Source organism: Mytilus galloprovincialis, chromosome 2, assembly GCF_965363235.1.
Source record: "Mytilus galloprovincialis chromosome 2, xbMytGall1.hap1.1, whole genome shotgun sequence".
Classification (NCBI taxonomy): Eukaryota; Metazoa; Mollusca; class Bivalvia; order Mytilida; family Mytilidae; genus Mytilus; species Mytilus galloprovincialis.
Genome location: NC_134839.1, coordinates 88,888,702 through 88,913,881, shown reverse-complemented (window position 1 = coordinate 88,913,881; position 25,180 = coordinate 88,888,702). Strand labels below are relative to the sequence as shown.

General features: G+C 31.7%; 1 protein-coding gene across 13 annotated transcripts in view; it reads left to right on the top strand.

Annotated features, from left to right (window-relative positions):
• Positions 1-25,180, top strand: part of LOC143064776 (5'-AMP-activated protein kinase subunit gamma-1-like) — a 183,001-nt gene that overhangs the window by 83,563 nt on the left and 74,258 nt on the right. Inside the window, exon 1 of one of the 13 annotated variants that reach the window (XM_076237872.1) lies at positions 22,798-22,911. The exons of 11 other annotated variants lie outside the window; for them this stretch is intronic. The gene's annotated coding sequence lies outside the window, so the exon portion shown is untranslated. Of the gene's footprint in view, positions 1-22,797; positions 23,043-25,180 lie in introns of those variants that run through there. One more of the 13 variants, XM_076237871.1, reaches the window with a different exon arrangement.

Here is a 25,180-nt window from a genome sequence, read left to right as displayed (position 1 = left end):
CTGGCAAAGGTTTGAGGTAAAAATGCCAAATTTAAACACCAAATACTGAAATAGTGTGAGATAAGACTCTATAGATCTCTATAAGACTAGAAATTGTACAGTCCGGCCATATCCATACAGCTGTATTATGTTATGATTCTCATGAGCATTTAGTTTACAGTTCAGCTTGCCTCAACAAAATAATTTGAATTTATTTACAATGCTTATAATACCATCTTACAGATCAAGTTTATTGGTGACTTCACTCTCACTGTTCATGAGTTATGTCCCTTTCAAAACTGAAAAAATGCTGAATTTGCGGAATATATATCCACAAGTGGGACATTATCCTGATATTTCAAATAATCAATATAGTGGTAAATATCTCAGGGTCCAGAACCTTTAGGTTTTTCCTTCTCTGTGTGTGTGTGTGACATAGTTAATGGAATCTTCTTGATAACTAACAGACTTTTGACAGAAAATGCAAATGTCCACTTGTGTAGTAAACATCAACATGTTTATATTATTACCAAGGACAGACTTGTTTACATGATTTGTTAATGATAAGATTCATTGTTTTCTATTACCTAGATTTGATACCAGTAGACAAGTGATTTTATAGTGGCAGTAGGTGTTGATTTATCATCAGTCAGATTGTTAAGGACCATGTCAAAGTTTATTTTCAATGTCCTGTTGGTACCATGTTATTATGAACCCTGGAAATTCTCTCCTTGAAGTTCTTTTGATTGCCAAGCTTTCCAACAAAATTGAAGGACTAACTTTATGTTTCAATTGAAACAAAAGTCCACTTATCCTTAGCCTTCCTAATTTTGGAAAGGAATCTTTTCAATTTGACCAACTTGACTTCTTCCAATGATCTTGAACCCCTCCTTTTTCAAAGAAGTAATTAAAAATAGTTTTTATCTTATTTGCCTTTTCAGTGTGTTATCATGTACTTTGATGGTCTAGGGAATCCTCCTCTTAATTGGTACAGGGATGGAGTACATTAAATAAAGTGAGTTAGTTGAAGACCTGAGGAAACCCCCTCTTCATTGCTACAGGCAACCGAGAACATTGAATAAAGAGATAGTCCTTTGAGTAACTGTGAGACCCCTTGTTTATTGCTACAGGGATTGAGTACATTTAATAGACTGATAGTCATTTCAGGGAATTTAAGTACATTGAACAATGTAATAGCTATTTGAGGATCAGGGATCGAGAAAATTGAATATAATGATAGTTATTTGAAAATGTGTGGAACTCCCTTTCCATTGCTTTAGGGATCGAGAAAATTGAATTCAATGAAAGTCATTTGAATAGTTATTTGAGGATCTGTGAAATTCTACCTGTTTATTGCTACAGGTATGGAGTATGATGAAAAATGTAATACTAGAACATGTAGTTATTTGAGAAAGTTGTGATTTACCATGAAAATCATAGATATTATTACTGAGTTCCCACTTAGTGTTCATCTTTTTTTGTTAATCAGCTACCAGATAACATTACACTATATATTTCTTTATCAAAAGGCTGATAAGCTAGGTCCACATTTTACCTGACGGGAAAATATTTCTTGAGGTAAGACATATCACCTCTCGTTACATTATTATAAGATCTATTAGTACAATTGCCTTAGGGTATTGTATAAGATTATAATATAAACCTTCTGGTATACCTTTTGTTTTCACACTTATAGATTAAGTTTCTGTACTGTACATTGATGTCTAAAAAGGTCAGTTCTCAAGGTCAACAAGTTAAATTTACTTTGCACCCATATAATAAGTACACTTACAGAAAGTAATAGTATTATAATAACTGTAATGATGTTAGATATGTATCACAGTTAGCTCTGAGCTAATAAGTGACATACATGTACAAGTTGATCATGAAAAGGTGCAGGGTTTCTCAATATGGTTGATATATAACTTTCTTCAAAGCTAATTCTTTGCTGCAGATATGTTTTTCTCCTCATACATGTCATGTATGATGTAATAACTGGAATTGTTTTTTTTTACATCACCTGGAATAATGTCTTCAACCTGTACACATTTGTTCCATGCATTATACATGTCCTTGATTTAACCATTCATCAGTTAGATGTTACTTCTGTCCTGACAAATCAATGGACAAATATCTGTATTACTAGGTATTCCTCAAGTTTATTTAATGTTATTAGATATATCTTATTCAAATAGGACTTTAACTGGGATCAGGAATTTAGAATAAGTAACATTCATGTACAACAGACTTAAAACATTCATGTGTGGGAGAGAAATGAAAGGACTATGTTACACAGAAGATCATCCTGTCAATAATCTGTAGTACTCACCAAATCTTTAGTATCACTCAGTAGTAAAAAGACAATAATTTGTAATAAAGACTGTAACCAAACAACAACAAATCTGTTTTAAACCTCTGACCTTTGACATCAATGTCAAATAATTGATTGTTAGTGACAATTTTATTTCCACCCTAAACCATATATAATATCTATATATATATATTCTTGTTTGCCAATGCTAAGACATTTGTAGTGCACCTAAGTTTTTTTTTAAAGAAGGTTGTATTTAAATCCCACCCTTTCTTCCCCTTCCCTTATTACAATGTATTATAAATTGTTAAAAAAAAAAGTTCAGATCCTGAGGTGTCACATCCAAACCAATTTTATTCTTGACTTTCATGTTTTTACAAAGTTATATAGAAATAAATTATGAGGATCCCCCAGTTTGCTGCTCCATGAGTTGTCTACTCAAAGTCATATTTATATATTTATTAAAGTCTTAAGCTTCATTTGCAACATTCTACAAAAACTTTGCCATCTTAATAATACCAATGAATTTATTTACAATCGTTAATACTTTTTTCATTGATTTTTATGCCCCGTCTACAATAGTAGAGGGGCATTATGTTTTCTGGTCTGTTCGTTTGTTTGTTCAAACGTCCATATGTCCATCTGTCCCGCTTCAGGTTAAAGTTTTTGATCAAGGTAGTTTTTGAGGAAGTTTGAAGTCCAATCAACTTGAAACTCAGTACACATGTGCCCTATGATATGGTCTTTCTAATTTTAATGCCAAATTAGAGTATTTACCCCAATATAATGGTCCACTGAACATAGGAAATGTTAGTTTGAGTGGTGCAGGACACATTCTTGTTGAATTACCGTAACTTTTAACTCATAAATATGAAATGAGTTTCCTATGAGCCTTTATTTGGTGCCAGGTCTGATTCTCTGAGTACCAAATACAACCTGTAATCATATCCATTGATTATTCTCTTTCTATTATTGGATAAATATGTAATTTTGTAGTCATAAAGATCATTCATATTGTAACTGAACTCTATCTAAACTTTTAACCTTATGTTATTAATTTATTTCATTAATTTCCATAAATGATTTCTGTTTTTGAATTATCCCCGAATTGTGTTTAGAAATTTTGAATACTTAATTTCTAGGAATATTCTCACATTTTTGTAAAAGCGTGTTAATGCTGTTTTAAGAAAGGCTGGTTATAAAGTTTTCATGCCAGAATACAATCACGTTATAATGATTCCATCAGCAAAGTCATTTATAAAAATTAGCAAGTCCTCTCTAATTTCAATAACACTAAATCTAATGCCATAGCTATTGAATTATTTGTATGAAATAACAAGTTTCCACAGTTTATTTGATTGTTTCTCATAAAAAAAGTATTGTTCAAATGAAACAGATTAACTACTGTCTACTGAAATCTTGTTTAAAGATGATGTTTCACTTTCATTGGATCCTTTTGACTCCTATTAGATTTTCATCTCTTATGGTGTGTGTTAAAATATTTTAAAGTTGTACAAAATTTTCACCACAATCTGTAACAAGTTTGCATAAAACTTTATTCATGGCTGAGTAAAAATGGCCTTTCCCAATATATTTATCCCTGAAAAAACCTTTATGGATAAAAAAAATGTTTGTGATCAGATGACAAACACCATTTATGTCTCTAGAGGTTTATTTTTCTAATGAGGCCGATTTTTAATGACCTTGACTACCCATTTGGGTCATGCAGGGTCGGTTATATTTTTCATTAAGGTCATACAGAATTTATGTCATCAGATTGAATAAATAAACATGCTATAGCAAAATTAACAACATATATTACATAATATAAAACATGGATTGACAGGAGAGAACAATAGTAAAATTCTATAACAAATATAAAGTTATGAAACTATGAGATCGAATATTCCATACAGATTTTATATAATTTGATAGTGTGAGACTAACTAGACCCTTGAAATGAAAAAAAATTACAATAGTTTATGACTATTAGGCCAAGAACAATAATACTTTGGATAACATTGTTCTGAATGGTCATCTTGAAGGATTAAATAAGAAACTTCAACAATTAGGTCACTGTGACCAAAAAAGGTATTGTGATCCAAGGGTCATTGCAAAAGAGCTCTATTACTGGATTCAAATTTTATTTAGTGCCCATATTGTTTATCTGTGCTCTCAATATGATCTTAATTTTGATAGCTAGAATCTGAATCGTACTCATGATTGAAAATAAAAATATAAATATCTTTTTTTTTTGTAGGTAAGTGTTTTATTATAGAAAAGCCCAAGGATTTTGAGATACAAAGATACATGGTCTGTATGAATAGTGAATAATTTATGTTGTATTGAGCTGTTACTGTAGTTTATTCTAAGTTCCTAAGTACAACAGACAATTTATAAGCAATTTATCACTTACTCTCTGAAATCTCTTTTCTTATGTAAATTCAGAAATACACCACACTAAATTTCACGAAATTCATACTTTGTTCTCAAGATGTGGTATGATTGCCAAACATCAGAGACAACTGTCCACAAAAGACTAAGAAATGAAGAACTATAGATTGAAATAAACAATTAATTTCACAATAGGAGACAATGGTAGCCTTTTTCGAGATACAGACTTTAGAAAATTATTTTTTTTAACCAAACCTTGCTAGAATCGAAGACAAGTTATTAGTACAGTATTTTTTAGTCAAAAAAATATGCTTTTCTTAGCGTATTTTGTACTTATCTCCCATGCCTATCAATTTTGCCCTTAAAAATACGTGTCTTGTCCTAGCGTTGAAAAGTCATCTCAGTGCCGTTAGGGCTACCAAATATTTTTTTTTTTGCCTTTTGTATAAAGCAGAGTGCTTTCATTAACCCAAGAGTCCTTCATACCTTCAACAATACGACTGTGGAATAACCTTAATGTGGTGACACGCAACATTGACTCTTTAGGTAAATTTAAAACCGAACTAAAAAATCTTAAATTGAATTCAAAAGCCCAAGTACCAAAACATTATGACTTTGGCAATCGTAAACTCAATATTATATTGACACAACTTAGGTGCTCAGCTTCTTTTTTGAACTATGATCTTAACAGAGTCAACATTATTTCAGATCCGTCTTGTAGTTGTGGTGCTGAGTTCGAAGATTCACGTCACTTCTTTTTTTATTGTCCTAATTATTCGAATATAAGAACCAAATTATTTAATAATCTACATTGGTTACCAGATAACTCTCTACTAAATTTGAACACCTTAACCTCCGGCGATAAGTCTTTAAGTAATGTTGAAAATGAAAGAATTGTAAAGAATGTATATGAATTTATTAAAGAGTCTAAGAGGTTTCTAATTGTGTAATGTAGAACATAATAAAGTGCAAATACATACATATAGTGTATTACCACTCACATCATCACACACCATCTTTTCAGAGTTCAAATATTTTATATATATATATACATAATGTATTGTTTGTATGCATGCTTTGTAAATATTCTACTGTTATAAATTGTTATGGGAGAAGACTTTATAAGTTTGATTAACTTGTGTCTCATCCCTTTTGCACATTTACGCAAATAAAAATATGTTTAAACTAAGCAGAGTGCACAAAGTCTCTTATAATAAAAAATAAAGGGCACACATATCGACCAATCAGAATTAGCCATACTCTTAATTCTGAATACCATGTTATGCTCATAAAATTGCTGCGCCCATAAAATCTAATGGTGTATTGTAACCTATAGGTCACTGTACAGCCTTCAACAATGAGCAAAACTAATATTGCATATGTACTGAGTAAGCTATAAAAAGCCACCAAATGACAAAACAGAAATTTTTTAAAAAAAAATCTAATTGCCACTTTGCTGAACATATTGGGAGCCAACAAGTGACGCACATATGTCACAATTGTTACTTAAATCCTAATGTTTTGGGTAAAAAAACATTATCACATATTGATTGTTATCATATTTCCATTTGTTTCTTGATGTACAAGTGCTGGTATAATTTTATACTTTTGATAAACAACATTCACTTAAAATAAACATTAATGTAAGATACATGTTTCCGTAAAATAAAAACAAAAATGTAATCATGATACATGTTTCAACAAAATAACCTTAGTAATTTTAGTAGGTCATCTATTGTAACCTTTGAATCATTTTATAAAAACTGAATGAATGAACTAAAACTAAAAGTTTGTTTGAAACCTGAAAAGCTGTTCTGTGACTTCAGAGCTTTATGATGACCATTTCTTGCAAGCAGACTGAAGAACTATTCAGAGGCAGGTTCAGGATAGTGGAAAAGATTTTTTTTTTTTATGTTTTCTGGAATTAGCCCACTTCTTTACTTTAACAATCATGGATTTTGCTCTGATAGTTTCTCTTTCATAAACATAATATTCTGTCTCCCCATGAGATTCATTATCACAATTATAGATAGAGAGAGAGAAATTTTATTTCCAATAGAGGACCCATTATTGACAAAATAAGAACAATAAACATTTACAATATAGATAATAAAAAAGAAAAACAGCTCAAATATGGATTATAAAACGATTTCATAATATAACCATGATTAAAAACCATAATGTTCTCTGTTCTTGCCACTAGATGTTTGATTATATACAAATCTTGAACATGATTTTATTCCTTTTTTATTGACAACATTTTAGCAGATAAATTGGATTTGAGTAACACTAGATCCATGGTGTCATACTAAACAATTTATCCTTCTCAGTTGCCTCTTGATTTCCCATGTTATTTGATATAGAAGACACATATGTGGGGGATTGACATCACATAGTTTCTAAAAGGTTTCCAATGCCATAAAATAGCACATGATTTTCAATGTTTAGTGGGTGATGTTCCACTGTTTTATTGAGCTTTTGTATTATTAATCCTTAAGATGGTTGTTTTCATGAATTAAGAAAACATCTGTTTATTGGATAGTCATTAGAAATAGGATATGCATGATAAATATTACACTGTTTAGTATATTCAATACTGTTATATGTTATGGTAATAATTTACACATTGACTCTGTGAACTGGAACAAACTCTAGAGGAATGTGTCACATAAAGATCAACGAGTCCATAACAGAGGGAGACCTTGTCATTTGCAACTTTATTCAATTATTCACACTCTTTTAAACCTAATACTAGCATCTGTTGGAGATCGAGGTTATAATATCAATGGGACAAATGGAAATCAACTTCTTGTCTTTAGCAATAAGCAAGTGTTCATACCAATAAGTCAAGCTCTGATAGATTCGACAAGTTCTGAATAATTTAACTTAAGACACCCAAATCTTCACTGGAAATAAAACAACTAAGATGATATTACCATTAATCTGACATGGGACAGCTATATTAACACAAATGAATATCATATGTTGTATTAGGGGCCTCGGTAGCAGATTAGTTTAAATAGTTACTACTATTTTCACTAGCAAGTCAATTATGAGGTTGTGAGTTCTAACCCGCTCTTGCAGGTGCACTTGACTCCAATTTTAATTGACTAGGATTGTCAGTTTTCCTATCCAATGTCAGTGGTTTTCTCTGGGCACTTCGGCTTCTTACCGATAAAAACTGGCCATTACGAAATAGCAAAAGCAAAAATACGGAGTTCTAATATGACGTCCTTATTACGCTTTGTAAATAAAGCCGTGTTCTAATGAGCACAAAATATGTTTGACACATGCGCACGAACTTAATTTATATTAACGTTATTTCCATCGTTATCCTTTAAAATATATACATTTAAGCAGCTAACATAATATTTTATTATATTTTTTTATGAAACAACATATATTTACCCTGCTCGTAGCTTTTAAACTTATCAAATATGAAATGCAATGCACAGACTCCTCGAGGAGGAAACGGGAACAGCCAAACATTTTTACGGTAATTTCGTATGTTTCGACCTATATAAATCCTGTATTTGTCCTATTAGAATCGAAATAATTCCTTCATGTCATGCTCTATGTTCATTTTAACATGGGTAGGCATTATATTTGACCACATTTTACACCTCGCTAACGCTCAGAAGGAATTGTTTCTTAATTAAAACACAGAAAATCAAAACAAATCATTTTTGTAAATTGTTGATTGCTAAACTTGTTTTCTTGATAGTTTATATCTCTAATTTTCTGGATAACACATCCCCTAGTTATAACATAATCAATGAAATGATTACAGAAGATTATTAAACACTACAAAACCCAGGAAAATGTTATGATAGCAGCATGCTTTCCATGAGTGTAGGAGGTGATAGACAGGTTAAATTCCAGACTGGGTCAAAACAAGACCATCAATAGCTGGGTCTCTCCAGAATTTTTATTTCTCATAAGCATGTTATTGTCCTGTATATGCTTGTTCAATTTGCTGCTGGACATTTAAGGCACTCACCAATGACCAATCAATCAATAATGTGATAGGTTGACAATATCCACATGTTCTTATTATGACTTGTCAGCTTTGTATGGCTCCTACATGTGCTTGATAAGACAATAAAAAGGAACAATATATCTCTGTGTGTCTTCTTTAGGTTCTTGTTTTATATTTATTTATCTACCAGAGACCAGACAATAAATGAATTTCTTTATATAGGCTGTTAACCTGGGGTAAGCAAATAACATACTGTTTGGCCTACATATTCTAATGTTAAATACCTGATGGTTCAAGGACCATATAGTTCATATGATTATCAACCTTTTTTATTGTGATTTTTATCTGAAATTCAACCTTAAGGTTAGGCGTATTGATTACACAAATTGTTAAATATTAAAAAACAACTGGTTCAATGTTAAATACCTTTTATCAATGATCAAGATAAAAAAAAAAAAAGACTTAAAAAGTGTCTGTAGATGATAAATCCCATATTCATTTTTCTTTAAAGGTCAAGCCATGCATTGCCAACAAATTCCCATATCCTTTTTTCTTAGTAAAGCTTTGTATTAACTGGCAATAACTGATAGAGACAACAAGTTCTGAGTTTAGAAATAAAGATTTAAAACTTAAGTATGCAGAATGAACTGAACAACAGCTGTTCTGTATCTTGAGAAACTTAATATGATCAATATTTCATTTAAATATTGAAGTGCAACTGAAAATTAAGGTTGTTTTATGATCTTGTTGACCTATTGTTTGATTTGAATCATAAAATATAAAAGGAGACTAACTATCTCTAGCTATAACTCAACAGAACACTATTACAGACAGGTTCATTGTCTTATCTTGTAAGGCTATTTCTTCTTGTTGCTGCTTTAAAGCCTAAACACTGCAGATTTAACTAAGATCTATCTGTACAGACCACTGCAATTCAGTACCACTATGATCTCTCAGTCTGTAAAGATTACTGCAGTTCAGTAATACAAAGACCTTCATGAATAGACCACTGCAGTTCCAGGAAAGGGGGATCTGGGGTTAGAACCCCCTTCTTTTTTTGAAGGATCAATGTATTTGAATGGGGACATATGGTTGGAACACCCACCCACCCCCCTTTTTATCCTGTGTTTGGACCCTGAGTAAGACTCCCCCTTTTTAGCTCACCCTACCTGAAAGGTCAAGTGAGCTTTTCTCATCACTTGGCGTCCGTCATCCGGCGTCCGTCGTCCGTAAACTTTTACAAAAATCTTCTCCTCTGAAACTACTTGGCCAAATTTAACCAAACTTGGCTACAATCATCCTTGGGGTATCTAGTTTTAAAAATGTGTCCGATGATCTGGCCATCAAACCAAGATGGCTGCCATGGCTAAAAATAGAACACAGGGGTAAAATGCAGTTTTTGGCTTATAACTCAAAAACCAAAGCATTTAGGGCAAATCTGACATGGGTAAAATTGATTATCAGGTCAAGATCTATCTGCCCTGAAATATTCAGATGAATCGGACAAACTGTTGTTGGGTTGCTGCCCCTGAATTGGTAATTTTAAAGAAATTTTGCTGTTTTTGGTTATTATCTTGAATACTATTATAGATAGAGACAAACTGTAAACAGCAATAATGTTCAGCAAAGTAAGATTTACAAATAAGTCAACATGACTGAAATGGTCAGTTGACCCCTTTAGGAGTTATTGCCCTTTATAGTCAATTTTTAACCATTTTTCGTAAATCTTGGTAATCTTTTACAAAAAGTATTGGGTATCAATTTTTGTGGATTGATGAAAACTTGTATTTTCATTGATGTTTGATTTCGTGGTTTTGGCAATCTCTGCATACAAAGCCTACAGAAAATATGTAATTTGTTGAACATTTAGATTTGTAGTTCACCTAAACCCACAAAATCCACGAAAATTGGTATCCAACGAATAATAATGAATCCACAGTATATAAGGATCCAGAATTTTGAAAAAAGGGGCAGGGGCCTCATTCACAATATATGTAGCTCCATAAGGGAGACCTAGACCCTCAGGCCTCTGAAAACAAGATGATTATTATCTTACTCATAATAAACTGTGTGAAGGTCAGCATTAAGTCAGTAAAGATAATATTGAGTTAAGTAGGAAGCATATGGTGTTTATTGTCTCAAGCATTCTTTATCTCAAACCATGGAAGTAATATTTCAATATTACTTCCATGCTCAAACTATATCTAGTGACCAACCTTAATTATAGATTCTTAGATATATGGCACAATATAGAAGGTGATAATTTACATTTCCTTTTGATACAAGATTTGTTAGCCAGAAAAAATGTAACATTAATTATAAAAGGTAATCATTATAAATGTAAGCTAAACACATGAGAAGGGTTAGCTTTATTTGGTGTATCCAATTTATACGAGGATATAATGGTCACTCATAGACAGATCCAAGGGTACACAAATTGGCTGATTACATAGGGAATAACTGAGGCATGACTGGAGCCCCCCTTTTTTCCAGGTCAGTCAGTGGGCTCCCCCTTATAATTTCTATTTATATTTCTATATTTATAAATTTAGAATTTCTGGATCCACCACTGTCAATCCAAAATGATAAGTTTGTTATTAAGGGGGGTGACTTTCAGCAATGTTAACCTAATTCCATGGTAAAGCATGAGAAATTTACAATATCTAATTACATTAACTGGATGCATAATGGCTTCACAGTATTAAATTAAGAAAAGCATTTTGTATTACATTGGAATTGTTTGTATTAAGCCTGTTATCACATTTCTTAATCTCACATTTTGTTGATGAACAATGCAATAATAACACATACAATTAGGTCTGAATTGACAGTATTTTTATTGTTGTCATAGAAATAGATTAGGAATAATAGAGCTACAATGAGTTTAGGAATGATAGTCAATAACATGGTCAAAACTCTTTATAATCTAACATAGAATTATATAAAATTGAACATGTTCAATTATATTGATGCTTTTAATCCTTATCTTCAGATTTTCTTTTTGTCTGTTATTTGTTATATGGAACACAGCTTTGAATAAACATCATGTTTTCGTGACAATTAATCCTTTCTTCTGTGCAAAAATCATGATTATGGTGATTATTACAAAGTGTACGTTAATTGATATTTTAAAACTTCAGCTGTTTTTATACGACCCCAAAAATTTTTTTGGATCGTATAATGGTATGATGTTGTTGTCTGCGTCGTCGTCTGCGTCGTAATACCACAAAAGGAAGGTTGGGATTGATTTTGGGGATGATGGTCCCAACCGATTAGGAATTAGGGGCCCAAAGGGGCCCAAAACAAGCATTTTTCTAGTTTCAGGATAATAACTTGTGTAGAAGTATTTCAACTGCTCTGAAATCATATCGCAATGTTTAAAACCACAAGTAGAAGGTTTGGATTCATTTTAGGGGTTATGGGGCCAAAGTTTAGGAATTAAGGGCCAAAAAGGGGTCAAAACAAGCATTTTTCTAGTTTCATTCAGACAATAACTTATGTGTAATTGTATGGATCTCTCTGAAATTGTACTACAAGGTTCAATACTGCAATGGAAAGCATGGGATTGAGTTTAACGGTTATTGCTCCAAGGGGGTTTCAAAAAGTTGGGGGGGATTTTGTTTACGATTTTTGAAGGGCTTCCTTTTTTTTCAAAATTTTTCAAATTTCGAATTTTGAAAAGTTTCAAGAAGAAATCTTCAATTGCACAGTATTGTGCAATAGATTTGTTAGATCTTTGACCACATTAATTTTGTGACAAAAACCTATATTATGTCAAAAATTTGATCACAATCCAAATTCAGACAGAATCAAGCTTGAATATTGTAACCAAATTTGCCCCAAATGTTCAGGGTTCAACCACTGGGGTCGTATAAAGCTGCGCCCTGCGGAGCACCTGGTTATAAAACTTTAATATGACAAGACAAATTATTCTCTAGTTTGATCAATTATTGGTTCTTATAAGATGTGGATATACTATTGTTGGGTATGATCCTTCAGGTTTTTATTTAGTACTTCTTGATATCTACCAATTGGATTTATTACCAAAGTTCCAAACATATGGAGATCTTCAGATTATTTGTATTTAGGGTCAAAGCACCTCTTTAAATTGATAATATCAGGGTTCTTCACTTTCACTGTTCTTGAGTTATGTCCCTTTGCAAATTGGAAAAAAAACCCCAGAATTTGTAGTATATTTACAAGCAGGGCATCTGTGTCTGCGATTCCCATAGACACGTTCTCTATTTATTCAAAACTGAAGACTCTTATATAGGGTTGGACCTCTAATATTGAGGTCACAGATACTTAAAATGAACTAGAATTTGTACATTAAAGGGGCTCTGGATGAAAGCTCAAGAAACATACTTTCGAAGAACTACTGAGTCATATGGTAATCTAGAGGAAAACTACTGACTTTGAGGGAACAATAGAATATGAAAGTTCACTTGACTTTAGACCTTGATCTGAAGCCATTTATATATAATCCAGTGATTGTATTGTTTGGCTATTTCCCTGTTTGTGAACTTTGTCTACATCAATCATCAATATTTGTCACTTACAGATTATTGGAGACTTATATATATCTGTCCACTCTTATAGTCCTTGAGTGAATGCATACAGAAACTTGGATATCTAGATAAATTATAGTGTCACCAAGTGGTTTGTAAACATCAGAACTTAGCAATACTGGTTGTTCGATAGTTTGGAAAGCCAATAATTATAGAAATCTCTAAAACGATCATATTTTCTGTAAACAAAGCTTTATAACAATAAGATAACATTAGGGATATTAATATGACACAGCAATAACTGGAATTGATCCTAAGACAAGGATACATGACATTCTGAGTTTGTCAGAAGTAAATTAACTTTCTATGATCCTCAATTTGTGGTTACTTGGTGACATAAGCAATTTCAGATGGCCTACATATCTTCAACTAGATTGAGTTGTATGAGGTTAGTGGATTGTTTATCTTTATAGGCATAGTGCTTTCATCATGGTTTAAATCTTTTATTTCTTAAATGTATTTTTATGCCCCATTTATGGGCATTATGTTTTCTGGTCTGTGCGTCTTTTCCTCCATCAGTCCCATTTCAGGTTAAAGTTTGTGGTGAAAGTAGCTTTTTGATGAAGTTGAAGTCCAATCAGCTTGAAATTTGGTACACATGTTCCCTATGATATGACCTCTAATTTTAATGCCAATTTAGAGTTTTGATTCCAATTTCAGTGTTCATTGAACATAGAAAATGATATTGCAAGTGTCTCCCGGGCATCCATGTACTATGGACACATTCTTGTTATATGGATATGAATTATTAAGATTTGAAATCTCTTAAGAGCTCCCCTGAGAGTTATGCTATTTGTTCTCTCAGGTTTTCTTCTAATTTGTTCATGCATCTTATGTGACAAATGTAGTAAAAAGATGGTTTATCTTGGCTGTTTATGCTTTTCAACTTTTTATAAGGAAATCATTGTTAGCAAATCCATGAAAAAAAATAATATCTTAAGTAACATAGAAATCCACGGCAAATACATCATGTTTATTTCTGTTCTTTTCAATATCAATTTACTAAAAACATCAGTCATGCAATCACCAATTTAATGCTTGAATTAAGTACACTACATTAACTGTAGTACGAAATTATTTAAAAAACAACAACATGTCCTTCTGACAATGTTTTAAAACCAGTTAATTAATGTTTGAGACTCTTGATTTTAATTGTTGGTAAGACTTGTTATTGGTTATGTTTTTCATTCATTGTCTTTTTATATTATCAGATGAGAAGTGTTATTTTTTGTTTGAATTGTTTCTTATTTTGTCATGTCAGATCCTATTATAGCTAACTATATGGAAAGGGTTACAATTTGTTCATTATTGAACAGAGATTTTACCATTGGCCTCATTGTATGTTAATGAAATGGTTTCACTTGTTTTTCTTAAATTTTTTTTATTATAATTCAACTGTATTGTGTCTGTGCTCTCCTATTTTTAATGTCTGTAGTTTCTTATAGTAATGATCTTCTCATAATCCTTTGTACTTGAAAATTGTTTTTTGCATGAACCCCCTGAGGGGTTCATGCTTATATATTGGCGAGTTTTGGATGTGTCTATGGGCCACTCGATATCTTTCGGTCGGAAGTCAGAATAAAATTCTCGGAACGTCTCTAAAGTTTTCGGTCATTTATACAGGTCTTAACAGGTTGTTTTCTACGTATTTGATATGGTCCCTTGATGGCCCTTGACGACGCAATTATATTTGTTTTATTAAAACGAACTCTGTATACTGTGTGTATCTGGGTCAATTATAACGTGGTATTGTCTGTTGTCTCGATAACATGTAAACTAATTATGTTTGAAGATTTAACCACGGAATTATTGTGTATTTCATCATAGACTTACGGGAGAGAACATTCTGGTTAAAATATTAATATTTAGATCGGAAAACAGAAAGATAATCTTATCAAAAGTATTTGAGCCAGTCCATGCGAAAAGGTACAAAAACGAAAATTTTACGAAATTCTAAAAAGTGTGCATAATTATTGGTAGTAGACTTGTGATTTATAAAACACATTTACTTTTCCTCATATCCTTAAGCTGTGAGCTACACGCACCTGCAAGTGTTGAGACCCCCCCCGCCTTTTAGTTTTATCATGATTTTTAAAGAATTATTTCATATATTTCAATCATTTTCATAGTACAGTTTAAATGGCTTGATTTGCCAATTGATAATGTTAACCCCGGTAGCAGTGGGAATAAGGCTCTCGCTTACGATGCTGATATCAATGCAATCAGACCAGGCAACGGTTCGAATCCCGTGCAACGACGGTTGATTTATATAATATTAAATAACTTAACTTAACTTAAATTTCAATTTCTAAAACACAAGAGGTCATAGTTTTTGTATTTTCCCTCATTTTTTAATGTTGTCTTTCTTTCCTTAAACCGGTAAAACTGAAGAAAATTATTGACTTTTGTCTCTTTAGTGTCGTAAAATTTTAAGTTTCTGGTCGGTATAGTATTAGTCCGGGGAACAAATGATTTTACACTTGCTCAAATACCAAAAATTCAGATATTTCTACGTCTTTTGCTGTTTTAATTGACAAATTCAGGATAGAATTGACAATCTTATGAATGTTTACATTAATGTAATTTTTTTCGGATAAAATCGTTTTTCAAAAATATTATAACAAACTTTGATAGCTTGTCCTGTAAAGTTTACCAAAAGGACTTTTTGTACCTTTTCGCATGGACTGGCTCAATCATTTTCAAAATCACAAAAAATCAAAAAAATCGAAATAGCCAAAAAGCAATGAAATATTGAAATACTTATAAGACTTCATATCCAACGTTATAATTGAATGCAAATTTTGAAATACAATTATCCCTAGCAACTAAAATTCTTCCCTTAGCAACCATACACCAATCAGCAAAAAGTCCATATTCCCAATATTTTAGCAACGATTTGAAGTTTCAAATGGATTCAGCATCTATCAAAACATCTAGTTTTCAAAAAACACATCTAAAATATGTTGACTTTTCTAAAAGTTATGGCAAAATCACTTATTTCCTATACATAGGCTTTGCTTGGTACTTTCGCCGATATCATCTATTTGAGCCAGTCCATGCGAAAAGGTACAAAAACGAAAATTTTACGAAATTCTAAAAAGTGTGCATAATTATTGGTAGTAGACTTGTGATTTATAAAACACATTTACTTTTCCTCATATCCTTAAGCTGTGAGCTACACGCACCTGCAAGTGTTGAGACCCCCCCCCCGCCTTTTAGTTTTATCATGATTTTTAATGAATTATTTCATATATTTCAATCATTTTCATAGTACAGTTTAAATGGCTTGATTTGCCAATTGATAATGTTAACCCCGGTAGCAGTGGGAATAAGGCTCTCGCTTACGATGCTGATATCAATGCAATCAGACCAGGCAACGGTTCGAATCCCGTGCAACGACGGTTGATTTATATAATATTAAATAACTTAACTTAACTTAAATTTCAATTTCTAAAACACAAGAGGTCATAGTTTTTGTATTTTCCCTCATTTTTTAATGTTGTCTTTCTTTCCTTAAACCGGTAAAACTGAAGAAAATTATTGACTTTTGTCTCTTTAGTGTCGTAAAATTTTAAGTTTCTGGTCGGTATAGTATTAGTCCGGGGAACAAATGATTTTACACTTGCTCAAATACCAAAAATTCAGATATTTCTACGTCTTTTGCTGTTTTAATTGACAAATTCAGGATAGAATTGACAATCTTATGAATGTTTACATTAATGTAATTTTTTTCGGATAAAATCGTTTTTCAAAAATATTATAACAAACTTTGATAGCTTGTCCTGTAAAGTTTACCAAAAGGACTTTTTGTACCTTTTCGCATGGACTGGCTCAATCATTTTCAAAATCACAAAAAATCAAAAAAATCGAAATAGCCAAAAAGCAATGAAATATCGAAATACTTATAAGACTTCATATCCAACGTTATAATTGAATGCAAATTTTGAAATACAATTATCCCTAGCAACTAAAATTCTTCCCTTAGCAACCATACACCAATCAGCAAAAAGTCCATATTCCCAATATTTTAGCAACGATTTGAAGTTTCAAATGGATTCAGCATCTATCAAAACATCTAGTTTTCAAAAAACACATCTAAAATATGTTGACTTTTCTAAAAGTTATGGCAAAATCACTTATTTCCTATACATAGGCTTTGCTTGGTACTTTCGCCGATATCATCTATATGAGCCAGTCCATGCGAAAAGGTACAAAAACGAAAATTTTTACGAAATTCTAAAAAGTGTGCATAATTATTGGTAGTAGACTTGTGATTTATAAAACACATTTACTTTTCCTCATATCCTTAAGCTGTGAACTACACGCACCTGAAAATTGTATTCATTGTGTGTCCAACTATCCTACACGTCTTGATTCATTCACATTATAGATCACATTTCAAAAGCACTATCGGTTTGCGTTCTCAAAAAATCCGGATAAAATGTCAATGAATCCTGAATCAAAACATTTAATGTAGGCCGTTTGACATTCGAATTCAATATTAAATAAAGATATGTGATAACGCAAATGCGTATTCTTTTCCTGAGTATCAGTGAGATGCTTTCTATTTACTATTTCGTGCGCTAAAGTACTACTTGCATTTTCTTCGGCAAAACTTAGTTTCCCTGTAGAATGTTTGAATTGATTTAAGTAAAATCAGGAAATCCTTAAAATTTGAGATGTTTTATGAATCCAAAATAAGTCTCTTCATAAGAGGTCCCAATCAATTGCATGCCAAGACAGCTTCAATTACGAGTTGAGAATATAAAGGCATTCATGTAGGAAACAAAATATAAAGATATTATAGATAAAATAAATGCATCCAGAATTCCAGATTATAAAGCAAACTGAGTGCATAAATTTATATTGCTATAGGTTTGTGCAATTTGCATGAGTCATCCGGTTAGTAGAAATTAGGATTTGCCAAAGGGTTATCATCGGAAAATTATGTACATTCCCAAGTAATAAATAAAAATAGTCGAGCTTTAAAATAACTATTCAAATAGAAGCTGTAAATATATACTTTCAACTGGCTTCTTCTATTCACAGTCAATTATTTCAATTCAAAAGCAAACACAAATTCAGCAACAATCTTTTGGTGACCCGGAAGTCAGCGGTCTTAGGTTCATGTATTGCTTTTCTTTTTTTTAAAGAAAGCAACTTGTTTGTTTGTTTCATTACTTTTATATTTTGTCATGTATTAAGCTTATAAAATTTACATATATGCATGGTTTATTAAATTTGTAATGTCTTCAGGGTTTAGCCAATATATTTACCTATTCTTGACACCTTTGTTATCATTGGCATGTTTTGTCAACAGATTTTCTAGAGTAAAATAAAGGTCGTGTCTGAGAGGAGCAGTCTCTCACTCACTGATTACCCCCCTAAGTCAATACCCTATTTTTATGCCCCATTTATGGGCATTATGTTTTCTGATCTGTGCGTCCGTCCGTTCCTTCGTTGGTTCATCTGTTTGACCCGCTTCAGGTTAAAGTTTTTGGTCAAGGTAGTTTTTAATGAAGTTGAATTCCAATAGTGAGCTTGAAACTTAGTAAACATGTTCCTTATGATATGATCTTTCTTATTTTAATGCCAAATTAGAGATTTTATCCCATTTTCATGGTCCATTGAACATAGAAAATGATAGTGCGAGTGGGGCATCCATGTACTTGGGACACATTCTTGTTTATTGGTATTCTGATGTTGCTCTATCTCAGATTTTCTGTAGGATATTTTGTGGACTGTTTGTTGTCAGTGTTCATCTTTTGGCTGAGTTGTACAAAAGTGCACAACTGCTGCTAACTTATAGATGTTGTCTTTGGAAGATGCGAAAAACAGAAGGTACCTTTTTTTTGTAATCAATTCCTCCTTAATCTTTGAACCAAGATCCTTGAAACTTTACAGAAAGATTGCACATATATTGAGGTTGTACACTTGCCTATTATAGAGATTTTTTAGGGATTATTTCCTTTAAGCTTTCCCATTAGTTTTTGTCGAGCCTGCAACTTTAGTTGCAGAAAGCTCGACATAGGGATAGTGATGCGGCGGCTACGGTGGCGGTGTTAGCTAACTTCTTAAAGCTTTATATTTTAGAAAGTGGAAGACTTAGTTACTTCATACTTTGTATATAGATGCCTCATATAACGAAGTTTCCGTCAGTCACATGTCCAATGTCCTTGACCTCATTTTCATGGTTCAGTGACTACTTGAAAAAAAGAGTTAAGATTTTTTATAATGATCAATTCTCTCTTATCATAAGTACCGGTAATAGGATAACTATATTTGGTATCTGCATACCTTGCAAGGTCCTCATGCCCGTCAGACAGTTTTTACTTGATCTTGACCTCATTTCATGGATCAGTGAACAAGGTTAAGTTTTGGAGGTCAAGTCCATATCTCAGATACTATAAGCAATAGGTCTTGTATATTCGGTGTATGGAAGGACTGTAAGGTGTACATGTCCAACTGGCAGGTGTCATCTGACCTCGACCTCATTTTCATGGTTCAGTGGTTAAAGTTAAGTTTTTGAGTTTTGTTCTTTTTTTCTAATACTATATGCAATAGGTCAACTATATATTTGATATATGGAAATATTTTATGATCTATATGTCAGCCCCGCAGGTTTTATTTGACCTTGACCTCCTTTTCACAGTTCATTGCTCAGTGTTAACTTTTTGTGTTTTGGTCTGTTTTTTTAAACTAAAAGCAATAGGTCAACTATATTTGTTGTATGGAAAAATTGTTAGCTGTGCATGTCTGTCTGGCATCATTCATCTTACCTTGACCTCATTTTCATATGGTTCATTGCTCAATGTTTGGTTTTCTTGATAAATGTTAAGTTTATTTGATAGTTGTAATAAAAATTTATATTTAGGACTATAAACATAATATCAATGATTAGTAAAGAAGGCGAGACATTTCAGCGTGTGCACTCTTGTTATGTAAAATTGAGAATAGGTCGAAAGAGACAACAACCCAGCAAAAGAGTAGACAACAGTTGAATGCCACCAATGGGTCTTCAACGCTGCACCCAGAGGTGGTCCTCAGACAGCTGTCCCCTCATTTGTGACTTTCTTAACTAATAGATCTTTGATGACCATGAAGACATCTAAACACTGAATATGGCTGTTTCATCCTATGTTTCTTCTGTTGAAATTGTTTTGATTATATCCCCATTGACAAGTCTTGTGTAGATGAATTGTGTATGGCATACTGAATTATAAACTTTGTACTTGATGAGTTTTTACTATGTAAAGGTGTTAGTAATCTTACCGAATACATTCTAACAATCTGTTTCCATAAAGTTGGTGTAAACATGTACAAGAAATAATATTTTTAGTAACATATTGTAGAAAATTAATACTGTTTAGTGTCTGACTATTTTGTCAGGTGTTCATTTTCTGGAGAGAGAAATACTGTTTATCTATTCAATTCATTCTTAATAAACATCAATTAATTATTCCTGTTATTTGATCATGTTATTCTCTAGAATTCTGCTCTTGGCTTTGTCTACATCAAAGTGACATAGAAAACCTGAGAGAGTTGTTATTATGCCCCACCTACGATAGTAGAGGGGCATTATGTTTTCTGGCTGTGCCTCCGTTTGTCCGTTTGTTCGTCCCGCTTCAGGTTAAAGTTTTTAGTCGAGGTAGTTTTTGATGAAGTTGAAGTCCAATCAATTTGAAACTTAGTACACATGTTCCCTATGATATGATCTTTCTAATTTTAATGTCAAATTAAAGTATTGACCCCATTTTCATGGTCCACTGAACAAAGAAGAAGATAGTGTGAAGCTCAGGTTAAAGTTTTTGGTCAAGGTAGTTTTTGATGAAGTTGAAGTCCAATCGATGAAGTTGAAGTCCCATCGATGAAGTTGAAGTCCAATCAACTTGAAACTTAGTACACATGTTTACTATGATATGATCTTTCTAATTTTAATGCCAAATTAAAGTATTGACCCCAATTTCACGGTCCAGTGAACATGTAAAATGATAGTGCGAGTGGGGCATCCGTGTACTATGGACACATTCTTGTTTTATGTTTTATATTGAGAATTATATTTAGAAATTAAGGAACGCCTCTTCATCACAAATACTCTCTTTAGGCTCATTTAATGCTAAACCTTTGGTCCTTTCAGTTGTTTATCTCAACTATAAGTTTTTGAATCCATAGTACATCATGTAGGAGATATTTTTTACAGACATGTACTTCTGATACAATAAAATAACTAACCTAAGACATGGAATATATCATGTTATGGCTTTATTGGGAGAATAGATGTCAGTTTTATTTACAGCATGAACCGAAGATAAATCTAATTGAATCATAAGTGATGTTTTTTCATTCTTCATTAAGTAAATTTCTTTACCATGAAAGTTTGTTCTGAGCACAGTAATTGTTATTGATAGAAGTGTCTTCTCTTTATTGAATTTATTATCTGGTCCCTGCTGCCATACAGTATGTCTGTCAAATCTACAAAGATTCTTTGTGGCTATTTTCCAGGATATTCACTTATTACTGAATATGTCAGAGTCTGTTTGGAATGGTGTTGTGTTGATTAAGATAACTTAATTTTCCTCATTATATCATAAAAAGGTTCTTAATGATGTTATTCTATCAGGATATTTTTAATTGAATGACAAATATGCATGTGTGTGAGGGCATCTAAACATTTTACCTTTGTAATCATCAATACAATTTTTTTTTAAGTATTAGTAAATAATGTTTTTTTTAACAACCTAACACTGATATATCTTACTAATCTTTGTGATTGACTCTATTTAAATCTCATTTGTATTAAGGCTTCAAATGAATGAATCATGACAATGCATAGCTATATTGGATTACAACTTGTTTTTAAGTTAATCCTCGTAATTTTTTAATTCTAGAAATATTAAGAATCTTTAATTGACTAGGTTACGTGATTGAGATCACACATGTATAGTTGATGTAAAAATATGAAAACTATTTCCATTATTTAGGGCTGGTAACGAAGGTTGGCCACATTCTTGTTACGTTGTTCTCATCTGCCATCTTAATTGGCAATGATTGCAAATTGTCCTTCTAAAAGTTTATTTTTTATCAGGTTTCTGGCTTCCACCACAAATAGAACCTTGTCACCAGGAGTCCTAAAAGTGGGGTCAAACATCAATCAATATATATATATATATTTGAAAATCTTTTTAAAATTAAGATGGGAAGTACCCATTTTAATAAAAGAATCGTAGATCAAATTTCTTCAAATGTTTTGGACAAGTCTGCCCACTAAAATTCATTTCAAAGCTGATATTTATTTATTTATTTTATTTTACAAAAATATACAAAGAATTAAATTATGTTGAATGTAAATAAAATTTTGTTGAAAGCAGTTTTCCAAATATGTACAAAGATTTGATGAACCCTATTGTAATCAAGTTCAAGGTCCAATAAGAGTAAACATTTTGTGGACTGTGTCAATATCAGATCCAATACAAAATTTGGACAATAGATAATCCCTTTCTCTTGTTTAAACATCAGCCTATTGGAAATCATTTCAGTCAAATATCTGTTAAAGTTTTACTGTGTAAGATCACTGCAGAGGATTTATATTATGTTCAAACATCTGTCAAGTTGTAAAGATCAATGAAAAGTTGCTCATAAGCAAATAATTAGAGTGTAAACGCACTGTCAAATATCAGCAGGTAAAATCTGATTACATCATACATGTACCAGTATTATACACTACTTTCTATAAATATATAATTTTACAAGGATTTAATCTTCCATGTGAACTACGTAAAATTGGAGTATCCATTTAACATTTATTGGACAGGTAGGTCTTTAATAAATTTTTATAGGATTTATTTTCTTCTTTTAGAATTTGAACAGTAATGGCCTAATTATATCATTTTAAAATACTTGTGTAGTATGTTGAAATAGGTGATTATGTGGTGGATTATGTACACATGATTTCGTCTTGTCCTTTTTGTTTTGAGGTTTATTATTTTTTATTTTTTCCAACCATCAATAAGCCAGTAAGTTCGCTAAGGTATGAATATTAAAGTGGACATATTGGCTTGATCTTATGTATTGTTTGTGCCATTTCTTAGAAAAATCTTTTGAAAAATTAATGAACAATCGAAACCAAGTATGACTGATATATAGGTGCTTTTCCTTAGTGTGGCATTTACCACATTTTGATTCTCTGGTGCAGATTAGTCGGTAGAATGGGACATACAGTTCTACTAAATATGTAGAAGGTTCAAGAAGGTTCTTAAAATTATGAACCAGGTTACCCAAAATAAACTTCCTTTTTGTTGACCTTAGTTTAATAATTGAATTCTAGTGTCCCATGGCCTCATTTTACATTGGGAAAGCACACACAAGATTTTTTTAGAAAAATATTCACATTTGAAACAATAATTGGGAGTAGATTGACAATTTGAACTTCCATAATTGGATCATAATTAAATAGATAGATACTTTGAATGAATCTTACTGAGTCTGTTAGAAAGAGTCCCTGTTTGATTTAAAGAAATTTTGCTTGGAAATTACCAGCTGAATGAATTCAGTGAACATGGTGAATACATATAAAATGTTATTTTGCTTGTCATTAAGACCAATTTTACAACTAATAGTATGCTTACAGATTTTTAGACCAAATCTTAAAGCATTCATAGTGTCTCCTTGTACAAAATGTATGACCATAGATTGACCTTAAATACTATAACAAAAAAAATCATAGATTCTTTTGATTTTAAAAATGAATAGTTATTAAATGATTATATTAATTAGATTTTTGCTTTACTCAATTGCTATTATTTATACATAGTAATAAAATATATTCTTTATTTTCAGGTAAGTACAGAGAAAAGTAGTGTGCAGTAAAACAATGTCACCCATTATATTATGGACTGGAATACATTCCTTAAAGGATTATATATTTGAAAAAGAATTAGTTAAAGTTTGTTCCATATGTAAATTCTAAGTGATATTTCCATTCTGCTAGTAAAATAAAACATGTGCTCAGTAAGTCATTGAAGATCTAAGGTAGGTCTATGATTTGAAGATCTATTTTCAAACAAAGATATAATTTGCAATAAATAATTGCAATAAATAATGTCACAAAAGGACAAGGTGCATTGAGGACTGTATTTGGCCTTACATTTTACTGAAATCTGAACTATAAGTTTAAAATTTCAATGTATGTCTATTTTAAAGTTGTTATGGAAATATTAAAAAGAAGTTATTTTATTACCCATGACATCAGAATATGTTCTAGTTACTTAAAGGCCCTTCTATTTGTTTTAATGAAAAATACATACATTTATGTCATTTTTACATAGTTTTTGGACACCTAAATATAAAAAGCATACAAGATCAAAATGATAATTTACCACAATGTTTGTCTATATAAACAAAACCTCTTGTGTGAATATTCTGATGGTACTAGCATATGCTCAATATTTCCCACTGACAAATATGTGTGAAAATATGCAATTTTTCCCATTCAAATAGAAATTTGGATTTTTGATATCATTAAGCTATTAAATCTATGTAAATCATACCCGTAGCCAGGGGGGTTGGGGGGTTCAAGTCTAGTTTTTGAGGTCAATTAACCCCCCTCTGGAAATTCCTGGCTACGTGCCTATAAATATTCATGATACCTCAAAGATATTATCAGTTTAAAGTTTGCACATATTTATTGACCATTCTTAAGCTAAATACAAATAGCTGTGAAATAACACATTAAAGGTCCTCTTTGGCCTGTTGGACATTCTAAGGTAGATTTAAGAACATCAACTACCAAACTAAAAGCTAAATATGTTTTTTACTTCTAAAGTATTATTACCTTCAGGGTACATTTATTGTTGTTTCTTGTTAACTGCAGTCTTGATATTTAATACCCCAAAATCCATTTCTATTTATTGGTATTATCTGTAAAGTTTCAAACTACAAAATATAAAAAAA